The sequence below is a fragment of the Uloborus diversus genome, chromosome 5 (genome assembly GCF_026930045.1).
Source record: "Uloborus diversus isolate 005 chromosome 5, Udiv.v.3.1, whole genome shotgun sequence".
NCBI classification, from domain to species: Eukaryota; Metazoa; Arthropoda; class Arachnida; order Araneae; family Uloboridae; genus Uloborus; species Uloborus diversus.
The window spans coordinates 127,760,863-127,780,330 of record NC_072735.1 but is presented as its reverse complement, the minus strand read 5'-3'; positions in this window follow the sequence as shown (position 1 = coordinate 127,780,330).

Here is a 19,468-nt window from a genome sequence, read left to right as displayed (position 1 = left end):
ATAAACTTAATGCATGCGGAATCCAACAAAGCAGAAAAATGCCCCTTTATCCATCCTCCATTCACGAAGAAATAGGGTTAAAAATAACATTTTTGAAGATTAAATGCTGGTTGTTCTCCAAATTGTATATTGCATCACAGATATGCTGCTGAGCTTTGGAGGATATCTTCAGACATGAAAACGAAGCCCATCCTCCAGCAAATGAACCATCAAACCAACAGCAGAAACTACAATCTTAAAGAACTACAACTGTCAACATGTTTACACATTTGAAGAATATGCTGTATTCATACGCTGCCTCGAACCTCAGCTTGAAGGCAGCGATCCTCAGCTGGTGGTTCGTCTTGACCGGCAGTGGCCAGCAGAAAAAAATAAACGGTCTGCAGAGTTTTTTGTTCGTCCGAGTTTAAAAGAAAATCTTCGCTAAAAAATAAAGGAGCAAAAGAGATATATACTCGTAATAGCTTATACGACATTTTTTACTTTCATTTAATGACTAATTTTCATAAACTGCTATGATTTTTCTGAAGCCTTTATTTAATTATGTGTAATGGTTACAATAATTACTTATCTTTACATTTAAATAGTTCTTGTGGCAGTTATTCAATCCCAAATAAAATATCATTTGATATTTATTTATTATTATTATTAATATTACTATTATTATTATTATTTTGTTTAAAAACTCACCGGTCCAAAAACTTTTTTCACTGGTTATAATGGTTCGCAAATCGAAAGTTTTTTTAAAAAAAGAAAAACCTCACTGGACAGTGCAATTTTCTTAAAGAAAGGTTTGTCAGGACCACAGATCAAAACCGTTTTAGAACCGCTGATTTGAGACGTGGAAATGGCTAATAACTTAATGAGTTCCACACTTGATTCCAAAATAGGAGAAGGTGTTTAAAAGTCGGTTGAACCAAGAAATTCACCTTATAAAGGAGGTGATTCTCTGACTTGATGGAAATAGGGGGAAATAATGTTATCTTGATTTGCTATAAGCTCAGAAGCTATTGTCATGGTCAAGCAAGTGTGCAACAGCGAACTTGATTTTTTGATCTTTTATTTTAAACATAAAAAGGTTAACTAACTGTACTTTTAGATTCAATCATTTTCAAATTTAACAGTATTTTAAAAACTAGGTTGTGTTCTAAAGATTTACTAATGGATTTGGGCGGGGGGGGGGGCGGCAATGGTAGAGATGCACGTTCAATACGGTGCCTGTAGTTGGAATTACTAACTCCGGTGACTTTGATTTGATATAGTTTACTTGTGAAGAAATATAATTTAAGACTTTGGAATTAACTTTGGTAAAATCGACTTAGGCTAACTACGGTTCCGGTCAAAATAGTTTCGGATTCACGAATAGTGTAACTTAATTGATCGCTGAATATTAACCGAAATATTAAAATGGCGCACATACTTATAATTTATTAGCAGATTCTTAAATTAACCATTTTCCGAATACGTCAGCCTTTACTCAATACTTCACAAATAATTCTTTGGGGGAAAAAACGAAAAAAAAAAAAAAAAAAAGAAGAAAAAGCTCAAATGCCAAGTTTGAAAATAATTCCTCAAAAGCGAATGATTTTCGCGGCTGGTCAAGGTGTTTCCATGACAACAGAGTCTCGCATCCGTTTGATAGATGAAGACTGCTCAAGACGCTCTCGTGAATAACATAATAGCGTCATTTATCACAGCCTTTGCATTTTGTCATGCATTTAAAAGCCCTGAGCCCATTTTTGCCCCCGCCGATTCATTTTTCTTCGAAGGGTAACGCCTCCTCCCAAAGATCTGCTGGATTGTCAAAAGCCTTACAGTTGGAATCTGTCAACTGCCTGTCTCAAACATTTTATTTATGATCGGTCCACGCAATGCGTTTGCGTATATATACATAATAACGATTCCCCTCCTGTATTTCCAGGATAAGTCTGTAAGCGTAAAGTAAATAACAATGCGTGGTGTTGTAGTGTGGCCTATGTGAAAAGCAAACATACAAAATAAAGATTATTATGTTTGTACACAAGATATACGGTTGAAGTCGTGCTGTAGGGTATTCGAAAAGAATTAAGCATTCTTGATTTTATGGACTATAAATCATTAGCTTCCATTCAGGTCGAAGTTTCTTTTTTCGATTTTATAATGGCGTGAAGAATGTTTTTGGTTTTGCAAATTTAAGATTGAACAATACACTAAATCATAAATTTTATATTATGTACAGCAAAAAATGAAATCTAACTTCGCACCACGTTTATACTATGACTTCAATGCCATTGTGACATCGTAATCTAATAGGATTTAAGAGCTTCTTATTTTTCTATGTTAGAATTCAAATATATTTTCCTGTAGGATGACCTTTCGAACAGTTATGTTACAAATAAAGAGTGATAGAATATTCGTTGCATGAAAAGATGAACAGAATGAATAATCGATGTAAATAAAGCGCAAATTGTCATTGAATTTATAGTAAATAGATATTTTCCATGTACTTTTCCATGTGCATAGATCAATAACGTCCATGTCCTGGCCTGGATGTGAACCATAGTCCTTGGCTCGAGTCCCGTGTGCTCTATCAATTCTCAACACACAACAATAGCAACACTCGTGTAATTGAACAGGACATGTTCGCACGATTACGCGAGCCATGCATATCGTCGCCGCAGAGCAATACTAAGATATTTAATCAAAGAAATAACACAAAGATATCTTACTGTTGCTCTAAGGTGACGATATATAATAACTTGCATCATAGATAATAGAGTAAGAGCCCATGAGTACCAGACCTACATCATAGTATAAAGACCCAAAACTTTTCTGCGTAAGGACATCACAGCAGGTAAGAAACAATCGCTATTATTTAAGCTGAGTCGTGCTGGCTTTGGCAGGAAACAGGTAGCAAAGTTGTGTCAAAAATTGAGTCATTCAATGTCAAGTGACCTCGTCGTCTCCACCCGACCATATTTTGATTTGAACGAAATTTTATAGAGGTGCAGACATGCCTTTGAAACTCGCCTGTACAAATTTTCAGCTTCCAAGACGCAAATCCTGAGGATCCAAGATTAAAAAAAAAAAGGGAGCTCCAAAATGGCGGATCAGCTTTGTGAAGCGAATTGCCATGTTTGGCACGGTTTCCCCTTTGGAGGCCATTTTGGAGCCAACTTTTTTTTTTCTTCTGGAGTTATCCTAGATCCTCATGATTTGTGTCTTGGAAGCTTAAAATTTGCTTAAATTAGTTTCAAAGGTATGACTGCACCTTTGAAGAATGTCCTCCAAATCGGAGAGGGTTAGATGGGGAGCACCAGGTCACGTGACATGAAATGAACCTATGATGTTTAGTTATTAGCAGCAATTTTACGCACCTTTACTACCTGTTTCCTGCCAAAGCCAGAGCGATTCAGCTTAATTAATAGCGAACCTTTCTTACCTGCTGTGAAAACTATCGCATGAATTCGAATGAAATTTGGCAACATATGTGCCCTTATGTGAACTTGTGCTCATTGGTTTTTGGCGCGAATTCCTCCAAGGGAGGTGGAGCAATGGGACGTCTTTTGAGTCATGCTTGCCTGCTATTCCCCAGGAAGTAACTGGCGGAATCAAACAAAATTTGGTCCATATGTTGGTATTAACAGGAACAGGTGTTGATTCAATTTTGGTGTCAATACTTCAAACGTGGGTTGGGCTATAGAACGTTTTTTGTCGTCAATTGTGACTGCTGTATCTCAAGAAATAATAAACGGAATCAAACAATAATTTATCGACAAGTAACCCTTAGAGGGTATAAGAGCTGATTCTATCTTGGCGTCAATAGCTGAAAAGGGGGTGGTGCAATCGAGCGTTCTTTGTTTTCCATTTTGAGTGCCATATCTCAAGAAATAATGCTACGTTCTGGATGAAATTTGGAATAAATGTCAATCAATAGGTAAACAGACGTTGGTTCAATTTTGGCGCCAATCGCTCCATGGGGGGGGGGGCAGATTTTTTTTGTGTGAATAAAAATAGGTTTATAATTGCAACAATAAGAAAGATAAATCGTTATAAACTGTCGTCTGCGTAATTCGCGTGATTTTAATTGTTGGAAAATGACAAGAAAATCGCAATGATTTAAACTTTTTAACTGTTGCCATCTAGTGTTTGTTAACAAATAAATGTTTGTAATTATTTTAAGCAAGGCTTTTACAATAATTTTCAGTTTTCATTCTTTGCTTTGCTTTTGAGATAAATCGGGAATTGGGATGGTCGTTAAGTTTTGGCGTGTGTAATTTTGTTTTTGTTGGGAATATTGCTACCTCATCAAGCATGGGGAGGGATCATAATTATACGAAAGATATAGAAGAAAGTTTCGTGAGATGGCCACAACATACTAGTTCAGTTGTTTCTGTTTTTGGACGATTTGCGTTCAAGTTATAAAATACATTTATTCTTCCGAGGTGGTGCAAGTGGCATATAAATTTTTCTCTTTGACACAGGCATAATGATTTCATTTAGTGTAAATTTTTCTCTTCAAGACGGAAACGATGATTAAACAGTATAAATCTGTTTTCTTTAGAACTGGCATGATGGTTCCTTTTATTCTACAAATTTTCCCTCCAGGTCAGGCATGATGATTGAATTAAGTATGAATGTACCTCTTTAGGCATGATAAGTTCAGTTAGTATGCATGATTTATCTTTAGGACAGGCATGATGGTTTAATTTAACGAGAATGTTTTATGTTTATAACCGACATGACTCATTTTCTTAGTATATTATTTCTTTATAGGAATGGAATGATGATTTTGTTTATGTAGTTGGGCCGTTTGAGCAGTTTTGGTTAAATTTACGTTCAGCTAATGACGCAAATAATTCCCAGTCGAATTTTTCTTTTTTTTTTCTTTTCTTCCAAAGCTCACTTTGTTAGAATATTTGTGACAAGTAGAGTTACAGAGACCTTTTGTATTTTGAGTCTAAAAGAAAATGCAACGAATTAATAGCTTATCTCCTGAGATATACTAATTAAACGACATTCTTTTTCCGATGACAGTTTCAAATAACTGTTCTCTCGGATGCGTGTGACTTTTTGGCGTTTCATTGAATGCCACTGCTCTGATAAATGCATAGCGATAGTGCTCCTTTTGAACTTTTTTTTTTTTTTGAAATGTAGAAGTTTATTATACATTGACATGCAATGAAGAAGTAGTTGTAGTGGAAGTTTTTTTCTTTTTTTTGCTTCTTTTATTATGTAATGCTTTTCCATAAACGTTTTTAAGCTTTAAATTGTATAGCTTCAATTGAATTTCTTTTGTGCATGTGTGCGTGTGTATGGGAATCCCTGGAATGCTTTTTTTTGAGCAATCACGAATTGCTTATTGTTTTCATTTGACTGTTGAATGACGCAATTTTGATTTTTTTCCCCGCCTTCCTCTGCAGCACCACCGTCGACTTGCCTCTCACGATGCTGCTCCTCTAGCGAAAACCGTCTCCATGTTGCATCCATATCCTACATACACACGCATGCCTACACACACGCAAGCCAACAAACATGAATGCCTACACACTGTCGTATGCATAAATACACACACGCACATGCCTACACACACACACACGAACGCCTACACACACGCGTGCTCATACACATGCGCAAATGCGTGCGTACATACACACGCACACGCCTACACAAAGACACACAAGCCTACATACACACATTGCTGCCTCCAAACACACTCGTGATTGCGAAAATCATAATTTGAATTCAAGATGTCAAAATTCATTTTATTATTATTATTATTATTATTTTTTTGTCACGCCACTCTTCAATGTTCCTATGCCATTTCCCCCCACTTTAATAGACCACTTCCAGAGCTTTAGTGCTATGTAAACGTCTATACTTTTCCAGAAAAACTGATGAATATTTTGAAATGCAAATGAGTTCATGTCCGTCTTTTAAAATGTCAAATTAACTGTCATCAGTTACTGAACTTCTGTATTAGTCCGTTCTAAACAGCACAGGGTGTTAATAAAGTCTTGCCGTCATAAAGAAAATTTATTTAAAAAGAACTACTTCAAATTTCAACTCATTTCTCTTTAAAGTTTGATAATTTTTTCAAAACGTTTTATTCACTTCCTTAATGGCGTTAATACACTTGTTCGTAAGGACCTTTCGTAGTCTGAGAATATTTAGTTGATTTTCTTCTTCAGGCGAGACACTAGCGCTGCCAGAATTTACCTTCTTGCGGGTGAAGAGTTGGTCATAACAGTACTTATATGGATGTAAACTGTTACATTTGAATTGGGAAAATGTGTTAAAACCAAGACTGTGGAGTCGGAGCAAAAATGACCGGCTCCGGCTTTGACTTTGACTCCAGGAGTTTCAGAGCCTTTGACTCAAACACCTTTACTCTAAAATCAGTCCGGCTCCGAATCCGCAACCACTGCAGAGTGGCGGACTTTGAAGGAAAATGACCGACTCCGACTCTTGGAATTTTAAGCCTTCGACTCCTGACTCCGACTCCTCAGCACTGGTTAAAACCAAAGATTCTGAAGACATTGGCCCTCAAAACACTTCTAGCTGCTCCCCTGGGGGAACGTTGTTTTTTTTTTTTTTTTTTTTTTTTTTTTTTTTTTTTTCACAGACATCATTTTCAATATTTGATGTGAGAGCCACCTACATGCCATTAGCAAAAATTGTATCAACTAGAAAATCGTCCGTCAAGGCAGGACGGGTGAAAATTGCTTCTACATTTGAGCGAAGCAGTTGCCTGTTTGGTGATATTTTGATGGTTGAAATTTTAACCCCAACTCCAGTGAATTAACCTAAACCCCAGTAGATAGCGTTCATTGTTGAACCACGTTTTCGTTCCTTCATTCCCCCTGAAATGACAGTCTTACCAGTTAAACAGTTAAGTTAACTGTTCCAGTTCAGCCTTGTCGAAATAAAGCACTTCCATACATGTCAAACATCGCCAGAAAATATTATCAAATTATCATGCTATGGCGCGAGTTTCATTGTTGATTACGTCAGCGTTACTCGATCAGTGAATTCCTTATTATATATATGAGGATGGGGGAAAAAACTTGATGAGATAATAATCGGAAAAAAATATAATTACAATAAACCTCAAATATTTTTTTAACGAATGTTCCTTACCAGTACAAGATATTATATAGACACCCATTATAAACTCTGTATTATTATTATTGGTGGTAGTAGTAGTAGAAGTAGTAATTGTAGTAATATATGTATATAATATAGCTAATCAACACAATTATTCATAATTACATTAACTCAAAAACAATAATAAAAACCTAGTGAACAAAAATACATCCGAGACACTTTTTATTTTATAACTTTCACATAGATTAATCAGAAATGCATTTTCCTCGTAAGTCATGTGATTTCGTAGTAAAAATCTTCAAAGGCAGCACAAACTACGGCCAATAATTTATTCACGGCATTAGAAAGCATTGCCGCGGAATTTGTTAGCTGTTTTCTTCAAATCTAACGACACCAACTAACTGCAACATTTCTCTAACGCAGCTTGGCGCTTATAAAAGGCCTTCAGCACGATCTGGCGATTTTTTTCCACCTCGGCATTCGGCAAGTGAAATATTTAAAAGCCCTGGGAAGGACACGTAGCTTACGTGTGGCTGGTTACTTGCGCCCCACTCACACCATGAGGGAGATGTCTCAGGCTACTTGCTGCTGGTTTGGCGTGAATAAAACATTGCATTCGCACATTGGCTGCGTGAGAAAACGGCCAAGGAACACAGGGCGTGCAGCCGTGAGGGATGTTTATGGCAAGTTATATCTCCACTATTGGTGTGACTTCACAGCTTTAAGTGTTCGTTACACCATAAGCTGTGAAGTTGCAAAAATATATCAAACACTAAAAGTCGGAAAATCAGTTACTTTAAGCGGATTAAAGTAATTTAAATTTTATTTTATATGATTTTTTCCTCTTATAATTAATTTAATGATCTAAAGGTTCCACAAAGCAAAATGTCCTAGTACACCTAGTCTTTGAATGTAAATGACTGTAACACTAACACTTAAAACGGTACTTTAAAACATTGTGAAAAAATGTTGGAGCCAGAGGTTTAATAAAAGTGCTCAAATTGTTGGTCATTAATCAAGTGACCCTATTAGTGCTCAAAAGTTGAAAAATCAGTTATTTTAAGTGGGTTAAAGCAATTTAAATTTTGTTTTATATGATTTTTTCCCCTTATAATTAGTTTAATAATCTAAAGGTTCCGCAATGCAAGATGTCCCAATGCACTCATTGTGCTCCAGCTTCAACTACTAACATTGACCGATGAGGCCAAAACGTTCCTAACTATTTCAGAGAACCAATATTTTGGGCACACTCACCTCCAATGGCTACTTTCAATTCATTGACTGTAGCTGGTTTTGTTCTTTAAACATTGTTCTTGAAATGCCCTCTGCAGAAAAAAATTCAAATACCAATTGGTTAGGAAAGTTTTGGATTCCATCGGTCGACCACGACAGCCAGCAATATGAGCACTTTTCTTAAATAACTGGTCGTACTTTTGTTCACGTTATTTTGAATTTCGAAACTTTTCTATATCACATCAATTGTTAGTCAGAACAATTGTTATGGTCATCCATAAGTATATCATAACAATTGTTATGGTCATCCATAACTATATCATAACAATTGTTATGGCCATTCATAACTATATCATAACAGTTGTTATGGTCATTCAACGAGTATCTCATTCCAATGAGAAATTCTGCAGATTTCCTTGAAAGAAAATTTTTTTTTTCATTTCATCAGCATTTTTTAAGCAATCATACTCATGTCCCACTGACTTGTTTTAAATTTTGAAACATCTGCCATTCCCTCACTTGTATATAAAGTAAGAGAAAGATTGTGAAGAGTTATCTGCTCAAAAAGTTTTCTTTTATTCTAAATATATTTCCTTCATATTTTTCTCATTGTTTCTTTTTTACTATTTTATTTTATTTTTTTCTGATTTTCATAATTATTCGAAGTAGTAATTACTATTTTTACTAAATGCACATCACCTCTCTAAAACTGATTTAAGTAATATGTATTGAATATTTATTTAATTGTTGTGACCCCTTTACAAGACAGATATATACTTTTAAAAGTCATTACATAAACCTACATAAAATGTTTGGAAGGTGTTTTATCCTTTTTAATTTTCAGATTTTTTTTGAGTTCAAAATGAACATTTTTGTGAGAATGACCAAATTTATAAATGCCATAATTATAAATGCTATAAATATACTTCTTCATAAAAACATAGGAGAGAGTGGGAGAAAGTAAAATGCGAAAGAGGATTACACAGTTCGTAGTGGTACCTATCAGGCAATATTTCAAATATGTTTCGCACATGCAATTAATTTCTGTCAAAAAAAAAAAAAAAAAATTACACCTGAAAATCAAGGCGTGTAATAATACAGACCATTTTAAAATTTTGATGTAGTGCAATATTTTCTGGTACACAAAATTTATTTTTTGTTCTCATAAATTGTTTAAATTCATGACATCAACGTTTCAAATATTTGAATTTTCTGATGTTCGGTAGTGGACTTATTAGGTTAATATTAGGCATGTTTCTATTTTAAATGTTAACTACAATTTGACAAGTACAAGCGAGGGAGAGTAAATAAGGCACAGTGAAAGAGTTTATTTATTTATCTATTTATTAATTACTTTACGTATCAATTGATTTGATCATTAATTAATTATTTATTACGCATCCAATCACTAATTTATTTTATTTATTTATTCATTAATTTTTGAATAATTTACCTATTAATTCATTCATTAATGATTTACGTATTCATAATTTATTCGTTCACTTACTTATTCATTCATTTACTTGTTTTCTTATTCTTTCAGTAATTTCTTCTCTCTTTTACTAACTAATTGAATAATAAGTTATTCATTTTTTCATTCATAATTTGTTTAATTTTTTAGACCATTTGATCATTTATTCGTTCATTTTTAAAATTTACTTAAAAAATAAAATTGTAATAAAATTGGAAATTTCCCACAAGAAAACTATTTTAATCATCAATTCGCCACATAATTTCCCACTTTTACTCGAAAGAACAAATTATCTGATAAAAAATAAAATATATAACTTTCAATTGAAGCTCTACACAGGGGTGCCCATCCCCCCTAAGCTCAATGGCGCAAATTCCCCCCCCCCCCCCCAAAATTTTCTCGCTTTCGATTCGAGTTCAACATAAAAGTTTTTACAGTGTTTAATTTCCAGTCAAATTCACGGGGAGGGGGGGGGGGGTTAGCGCTAACAAATACCATTTTAACTGAAATACTGTTGGATTGTTGACTCGCCTTGCCTTCCCAAATTTTACAACGTGGAGCTTGAGTAAACCAGTTTTGGGTACCCCTGAATTTTGCTACACCTTATTTATTTTTTTTTTTTCAAACGTATGAATAATTACAGGGAGAGGGAATTTACTTTCTGGCTTGGGATGGAGTCATTACTAAAATTATACAATATAAATCTATACAATATGAATTTTATTTTATTGTCACTTAGGTAGGGGGGGGGCCGGGGGTTTCTCCCGCGGAAAATTTTCGAAATTGTAGTTTTAAAACCAGTTTTAGACGATCCCTGGTGATGTTAGATGGATAAAAGGTTTGGTGATCCTTCCGGTAATTTTTCAATATTGAAACTTTAAAAGTGCAAGTGTAGGTTAAACGTTGTGTTAAAGATGACTCTCCATTGTTTTTAAAATTGTAGTTCTAAAAACGCAGTTTTAGACTATCTGTGGTAATGTTAGGGAAAGAAGAGATCCTAGGGCTCGCCCCAGGAAAATTTTCGAAATTAGAGCCTTTAAAACGCTATCTATGGTTGGGAGAAAAGCAGTTTTCTAAAATTGAAGCTCTAAAATCGCAACTGCAGCCGACCTTTGTGACGTTAAGAAAAATAATAGTTTTCGGAAGCTCTCCTGGAATTTTCTCGAAGTTGAAGCCCTGAGAACCAAATTTAAGACGATTTTTTAATAATGTTGACGAGAGGAGGAGGGGGAAGGGCCGCTCTACTTAAATTTTCGAGCTTGTAACTTTAAAATCGCAGTTTTGATAGATCTTGATAATGTTAGTGGAAGGTGAATTTCGGTGCCATTCCCCCGGCAATTTTTTGAAATTGATACTCCAAAAACGCAACTCTAGGCTTGTCTTTGATCGTATTATGCAAAGAGAGGGGAATCAGGGGCTCTCTCCCATAATTTTTTCAAAATTGCAGTGCTAGAAACGCAGTTTTAGATGACTCTTGTTGATAAAGAGGGTGTTATTCTGGCGTTACAGTGGAGGCGCTCTCCTGCAAGTTTTCCAAAATTGAAGTTGCATAGCCAAAAAAGATGGATCACACACACCGTGACAGATATTTGTTGGAAATCTTCAAGAAAATGGATTCAGCTATTCAGAAACATCGAAAATCAGAACTCGAGAACTTTAACGAATCAAATATCCTTCTATACATATCAGACATAGAAGAAAGTAAATATGATTTACGCAAAATAATTTAAACACCTCAAGAACAGACTGTTCTACTTCCATCAGCGAAAACCAACATCACTGAAAGTTTTAATAAAAATCATCTAATGATAAATTGAAACAATCAGTTTAAAAATGGTAGAGAAGATGGGAGTAAAGTGAAAAGAGAAAATTTCTTCATAAGCTTAAGCTAGTTAATGAAGAAAATATATTAACTTTCGATTGAAGGGATAAAAAATATGTTATTCGCAAACTTCAAAACTAGTTCGTAACGATTGTCAAGGTGAATCAATGAAAGACTAAGAGCATACTGGTAAGAATTATTACAAGCAATAAAACATTTTTGACCTCTCTTCCTCTCATCACTGTCACACGTATTCATCATGCAAAATTGTGCTACTTCCAGAAAATTTATAAAAAATTGAAAAGAAATCCAATCGTCTGATCCAGCTTTGAAATGGACACCAACTCCATGACGTCTGTGTGTGTTCCCTTCATTGAAAAAGAGACACGGTCATTAAATTTTGGAAAGAGTACCAGGGCCGTCGCTAGGTCATAAAACTGGCTATGCAGAGAGAGAGAAGATTTGGCTTCTGGTTTAGCAGGGAAAGTCATATTACTAGACCTTAGTACTAGTAATATAAATTTAATCGTAAGGATAATATTCAATCAGAATTAGGGAATGTCGGAGAACTACCTTCTTGCATTATTTCGAAATTGAAGACATAAAAACGCAGTTTTAGACTATATATTAAGTTTGGGAGGAAAGGGAGAGAGGAGGTGCAGGATAGCCTCCCCCGATAATTTTTCCAAATTTAAGCTCCCAACACAATCGTAGATTATATTTAATTATGTTCAGAAGAGGGGGTTCGGGGGCTCTCCCCCGAGAATTTTCAAGATTGTTATTTGAAAAACACAGTTTTTAGACGATCTATGGTGATGTTAAGGGAGGAAGAGACACGGGGTCATCGTTCTATAATGTTTCAAAATGCAAACTTCAAGTACACATTCCCAATTGTGAATCATTTCTAATTGTGACACGCAAAGGGGAGGGGGGTCCGGGGGCACCCCCTTCCGGGAAAAATTTGAAAACTGTAGTTTGAAAAATGCACTTTTAGACGATCTATGGTGATACTAAAGGAAAAGAGATGCGGGGCCATCCCCCCCTTCCCGAAATGTTTTGAAATTTTGAAGTCTTAAAAATGCGATTGTAGACTTTTTTGCTAAAATGTAGTGCACTGTCAGTTTCTTGAAGTTAAAGCTCTGAAAACGTAATTTAAGCCAACCTTCGATGAAAGGGGGGGGGGGGAGTTTGGAAGGGACTCGCGACCAGAAATGTTTTGTAATTGAAGCATTAAAAGCGAGATTTAAGACATTTTTGATGATGTTGGCGAGAGGGGGAGGGGGAATTCTCTGGAAAAAATTTCGATCTCTTGAAACTGCAGTTTTAGAAGATTTTTGGTAATGTTAAGGAGTGGAGAGATTTGGAGTCCTCCCTTTTCAAATTTTCAAAATTGAGATTCAATTAACGCAATCGTAGCAGTGCCCAACTTCTCAATAGGCAGATAAGCCAGCAAAATTTTTAAGGGCGGCAAATTTTGCTTTAACCATACGTTTTTTAAATTAATTTTTAATTTTTAAAAGTAAAATATTGCTGTCTAACCACGGATTGTATGGAAAGGCAAACATCCGGTTTACACGCGGAAATGGAAGCATCTATTTGTTTTCAGGGATGTCAGATTTTGCAGATGTATGTTAGCCTCTAAATTAAGCAGAGTCACATTCAAATGAGCTGAATACGCGCATAAAATTTTTATTTTTCCCCTCATTCAAATGGAATCGCCTTAACTGGATGTTTGTCAATTCCATGCAATCCGTGGTCAAACAGAGCATCCTTTCATTTTCCACAGGGACAATTTTTTCTTGTAATTTAATAATGATTACTTTCACACATATTATAAAAATCAAATGATTTTCAAATCATGTTAATAGACCAGTGTGAAACAGTAACTGAAAACGATAATCGGGTATCGATTTCAGAAAGTTTTGCGTTTGGCCAGAAGTCACAACAAGATTGGAGTTTGACTAAAATTTTTAGTGATATATTAAAGTTTATTCAGTACTGGTTTCTTAAGTGATTTACGTTTATTTTCTTTTTTACATTATTAATATACAAAAATTGTTTTCTGTTAGGTATTAAGTCTCGGAGCCGATAAAAATGAGTGACGAGTGAAAATGGCTGAAAGATTTTAAATAATGGAAGCATGCTAAATTAAAAACCGCGTAGAACGAAAAAGTGTCTTCAAAAACTTTTTAAACACGGTATATTTTTTTTTTTCAAATGGGCAGTTTTCAAAAGCGGAAACTTTCGACTCTTTGCAATGTAATCCAATTACAATTTACTAATGAAATACAGTAAAACCTCGCTACAACGCTATCCGATACAACGATAAATCCCTCTACAACGATAATATTTCGTGGTCCCGGTGAACTCGCATAGGAATTAATGTTATCCTCCTCTCAATATTGCGATATTCTCTACAGCAATAAACCCTTGTAAAGCAATGGTTTTTTAAAGTTTTCAACCCCTCTTTATTACGATAATTTGGTTTTCAAGTACAGTAAAATCCTGAAAGTGTAAGAGAGCAAATAGTGGAGTAGAAGACGATGACAAACGAGGATCATTTGGACTCAATGTATACCTTGTTGGTTGACTTAACAGTCAAAAAAGCGGCCAAACAAACAAAAATATTGGATTTTTTTTCAATAAAAACGGATTTGAGGTATGTTTGCGAGCCTATTTTCGGAATTTATTTCAATTGATAGTAATATTTAATCATAATTAACACCTTGCCAATAAATGTATTACAAATATACTATATATAATAATTTGCACCTAGGTAATGCATATACTATAACATTTAAATAAAAAAAACCTATTGTATTATCAAAATATATAGGCCCTCGATATAACAATGTATCCCTCTACAACAATATATTTCTTTGGTGCCCAAAATATCGTTATAGCGAGGTTTTACTGTACTATCGAACAGTGAGGGGTGTTACGAACACAAGTAAGTGAACGTAATAACAGAAAATTATTCAAATCATAATCGTCAGAAAAATTTGCCGAATAAGGAATTTTTTGGAAGATCACTGTGACCTCCCATCGTGTCACCCCTTACTGTGAAACGTCATCATTTATTCATAAGCTTGACAGTTCAAACTTCAGGAACACGTTTTGCGTGTTTTTGAGTGAAGAAAATTTTGCTTCTTTTAGGGGGAGGGGTGGCAGATTTCAAATCTGCCTAGGGGCGACATGGAGCTAAATTCAGCCCTGAATCGTAGACGATTTTAAATAATGTTAGAGGGGTAGATGGATTTGGAGATCTCCCCCGAAAAATTTTCTGAATTGAAGCCTTAACAAACAAATTTTTGAGGATCTTCGGAGGTTATATTTGGAGAACGACAGTTTCGGGACATCTCGGGAAGTTTTTTTTTTAAATTAAAGTCCAAAAGATGAGATTTATTCGGCGATGAATGATTAATTGAGAGGGCGTTTCTCATAGGTTACGTTGAGAGCACTCTCACGGTTTTTCGAAATTGCAGTCCTAAATACTCAGGTGTAGGCCATCTTCAATGACGTTAGGGTAAAGGATGGGTTTGAGAACGCTTTCCCGGGATTTTTTCAAAACCCAAGTTTTAAAAACTCACTTTCTGGCTAGCTTTGGGGACGTAAAAAGAAGGGTTTGGAGTTCCCCACTCTTCCTTTCATTTTGGCTGCGACTCTCCTATCTTCATTGTAAATTTTAATTATTGATAAACATATTGTGACAATATTTTTTTCCAATTTTCCTTTGCCAAACACGATTATTTGCTTGGATTTTCCATAATCAAGTTTTCAATTCCCAGCCAAATATTTTTCTTTTCTTGAAATGCAAGCGTTTGTGGTCTTAGAAAAAGGACTTTTAACATTTTGAACGGATGTGGTAATTTTCTGCGATACCTTAGATCCCTATTCCACTTCATTTTAATTTTAATATGCCACCTGCATCTCTTGATCAAGCTTCGATTTACTTACGATTTTTACATCAAACATTTAGAATTTTTGGTGTGAGTAATTATTATACAATACTTTGAATCTCTCTTTGCATTTAGCTTTTTTCTTCACTCTCTCTCTCCATTTCAAATTTATTTCGGCGACCCATACATTTTTCTCCATCTTAGCAATGATTTTCAGGACATTTTTCATCAAAAAACAAAAATCATATGGGAATGTTTCGGCGACTCCTATCCTATGGGCTGTCCTAATAAAGCTGTACTACTTATTTATGTTTTTCTTTATTTTTTAATTATTTATTCATTTATTTATTTTTTTACTGATGAACCATGAAGTACGGTTTTGTATAACCAGGGCCGCCGAGAGACAAGGCGTGTACCATGTTAGTTTTGTCGCCGGTCCTCCCTCACATTATGCTAATTTTACTCTGCACAATCCTTTAATCTGAGCCGAGCCCATAGTTTCCGACTAGGCAGACATACCCCCTCTGCGGCCAAGTGAAGAGTGTGCTGTGCTGTACTGAGTACATTTTTTTGTGTTAATAAAAATGTTTGAAGCGTACATTTCCGCGGCCCTTACTTAGATACTCTTAATAAAAGAGAACCATTTTTAATTACTATTTTAATTTTTCAAAACAATGGAGAGTTTCCCTTTTTCTTCGTCATTTGCATCGCCAAAATGATATTGGCGGCCCCACTTCTGAAAAACGGGGAGGGGGTGCTACGGCAGCGGCCCTGAGGGTTACGTGAAAAAAGTATTATTAATGCATCTATTTCTTGTTGAGTGCGTTTAAATATTTTTTTTTTCCAAAATTCAAAAATTTCATGTTCCAAAGTAAAAAAAACCTTCTGGAAAAAATCCCCCCCCAAAATTTTGATGGCGCAACTTGCGCCATAATCCCCCCCCCTGAGGGCACCCCTGGCTCTACATATAAAAAAAACATGTTCCCCTACAGTTCATTATGATTTCTGATATTCAACAGTCATTATTAGGTCTCATTTACTTCTGTCTCAATTCATTGGGTAAAAGGACATTCCGGGGACGTCGGCAATGATCTGGCTGATCGCTTAGCAAGAACTGCAGCTGACGACTCGAAATTTTCTTCTTCATCTATTCCTCTTCCAAAATCTTCACTAATTTCATACATTAAAAAACAAACATTAGATGACTGGCAATTTAGATGGAATGAAGCGGATACTGGACGTAGAGTCTTCGAATTCTTCCCCACCGTTCGTTTTTCTCCCGCATTAAAAGTAGGTTTGAGACAATTTTCTTTTCTGGCCATGGACCATTCCCACAATATCTTCACAGATTTAACCTTTCTGATTCTGCTAAATGCTCTTTCGGGGAATTCGGTTCTCCGGAACATGACATTTTCTTCTGTCCACTAACATCGCACTTGCATATCAGACGTAATCATAGTCTTTCACTCAATAAAAACATATTAATTGACTTTTCACAACATCATACCCGCATCAGACTTAACTCAATTTTCAGTCTATTGGCTAATGAAGGCTTCATGTTTCAAGGCGTTGACTAATACTCATATTTTTTTCTTTTTTCAATAGTTGATACCGTTTAAATTCAGGTTTTTTTTCTACATTTTAACACGTTATCTTCTGTAAAGCAAGAACTCTCTAATGTCTTTTATGTTTAATTGTATCATTGTAAGCTTTTATGCATTGGTTTTGCCAACCTTATTGCATTTATTAATGTTAAATTACCAAAATTTTGTCAAGAGCAAAATTGTAGCAGATAATAATGTATTTGTTATGTATTTTTAAGTATTTAAATAAAGTTCCTCAGAGACCCACTTGCTCAGATTTATCTGAGCATTTAAAACCGATAAACCGAGCAATTGGTAGGTGCGGGTGGTCTCTGAGGGTGTCAGGTGTCAAGTATTATTACAGCATGATTTAAAAAAGCTACGTTCTGAATAGTCAGTAGACTTTTTAATGATTTTTTCTTTTGGATTTTGCAGCTTTTACATAAATATTATGTTTTATACAGTCTAATGATCTGAAACATATAATATTAGAATAATTTTCTAAAAATAAAAATGTTAACCATTAAAATGCATCCAATTCGCAAAAAATAAAATCTATGCATACTATTTAATAATATGGACTGAACTAAAAGAGTAAACAGAGAAAAAAATGCATTGTGGTCGCTACATAAAGATATTTTATCGTACAAAGTAACTCATTTCTTCAAAGAATATAACAGGAAAATTTACTATCGAAGAACTCGCATCTATGCTTCATCTTTTATGGCATTGTGAATCGATTATGGATTAGCTTTCATCATGCCTGTTGTGATGCTTTTCGACCACCTTATTGTTTGCTGTCAAGCCTTATCACTTTTTGAAGAGCTAAAACTAAAAAATCGTAAACAAAAAAAATTAAATTTTTTATTAAAGTAATTTTCTAAAAATATAAAATTTTAACTATTAAAATGCATCGAATTTGCATTTAAATCAAATCTATGCAGACAATAGAAAAATAGGGAATGAATAAAAGGAGCAAAAATGGAAGAAAAAATGTATTGTTCTCCTTGCATAAGCACACAAAGTAACTCATTTCTTCAAAGAATATCACAGGAACATTTACTATCGAAGAGCTCGCATCTATGCTTCATCTTTTACGTCATTTTGAATCGCTTACCGATTAGCTGTCATCATGCATGTTGTGATCCTTTTTGACGACCTCATTGTATGCTGTCAAGCCTTATCGGTTTTTGAAGAGCTAAAACTAAAAAAACGTAAACAAATTAAATTTTTTATTACAGTAATTTTCTAAAAATATAAAAATTTAACTATTCAAATGCATCCAATTTGCAATGAAATCAAATTTGATTTTTCAGATTTTCATATAAATTTTACGTTTAATAAAATCTAACTACCTGGGAGACATAATACTAGACATTTTTCCTAAAAATGTAAAATTTTAACTATTAAAATGCATCTAATTTGCAATTAAATCAAATCTATGCAGACAATAGAAAAATAGGGAATGAATAAAAAGAGCAAAAATGGGAGAAAAAATGTATTGTTATCCTTGCATAAACACACAAAGTAACTCATTTCTTCAAAGAATATCACAGAAACATTTACTATCGATGAGCTCGCATCTATGCTTCATCTTATATGGCATTGTGAATCGATTATCGATTAGCTTTCATCATGCATGTTGTGATCCTTTTTGATGACCGCATTCTTTGCTGTCAAGCCTTATCGCTTTTTGAAGGACTGGAACTAAAAAAGAGTAAACAAAAAACTTCTGATTAAAAAAAACCTAGAGCCAGTGCAAATAATGTGATTAGAGGTTTTATTTTTTGAAGAAGACTGATAAAAAACAGCGCCGTAAAAAATTGAAGGGTTTTTAAAAAGTGATTCATTGTATTTCTATCAAAATTAAGCGAGTTGAGAAAAAACTTAAAGCTCCTTGTTTCTTGTCTAGCACTCTTAAAAGTAAATCTTTAAATCCTAAAGTAAAAAGGACAAGCTGAAGAATGATATTAAAGCCATAAGCGGAAAATAAATAAAAAGAAGGGGAAAAATAAGTAAAATATCCCTGACCCTTTGTTTTTGTTCGCTCGTTTTTTGCTCTCTAAAACTTTTGGCATCTTTGTTTTTGCTTCGTACCGCATAAAATTTGTTATCAAATGATCTTGTTAAGTAAAAAGACAAGACCCACGTAAAAAGAAATGAAAAAAAGGAGGAAAATTCTCCAGAAAAATTAAAAGAAAAAAGAGCTGTTGTCATTATATTGTGTTTAATAAAGATGAAAAGACTGGGGGCAGTTTTGACGCGCGACGTTGGGGAAAAACTTGTCGGGAGAAGGAAAAAAAAAGCTTTTTCTTTCCCTTTTACTGAAATATGCGCACTTTATTTTTTGGTTGTAATCAGGCTAATTGGGTGG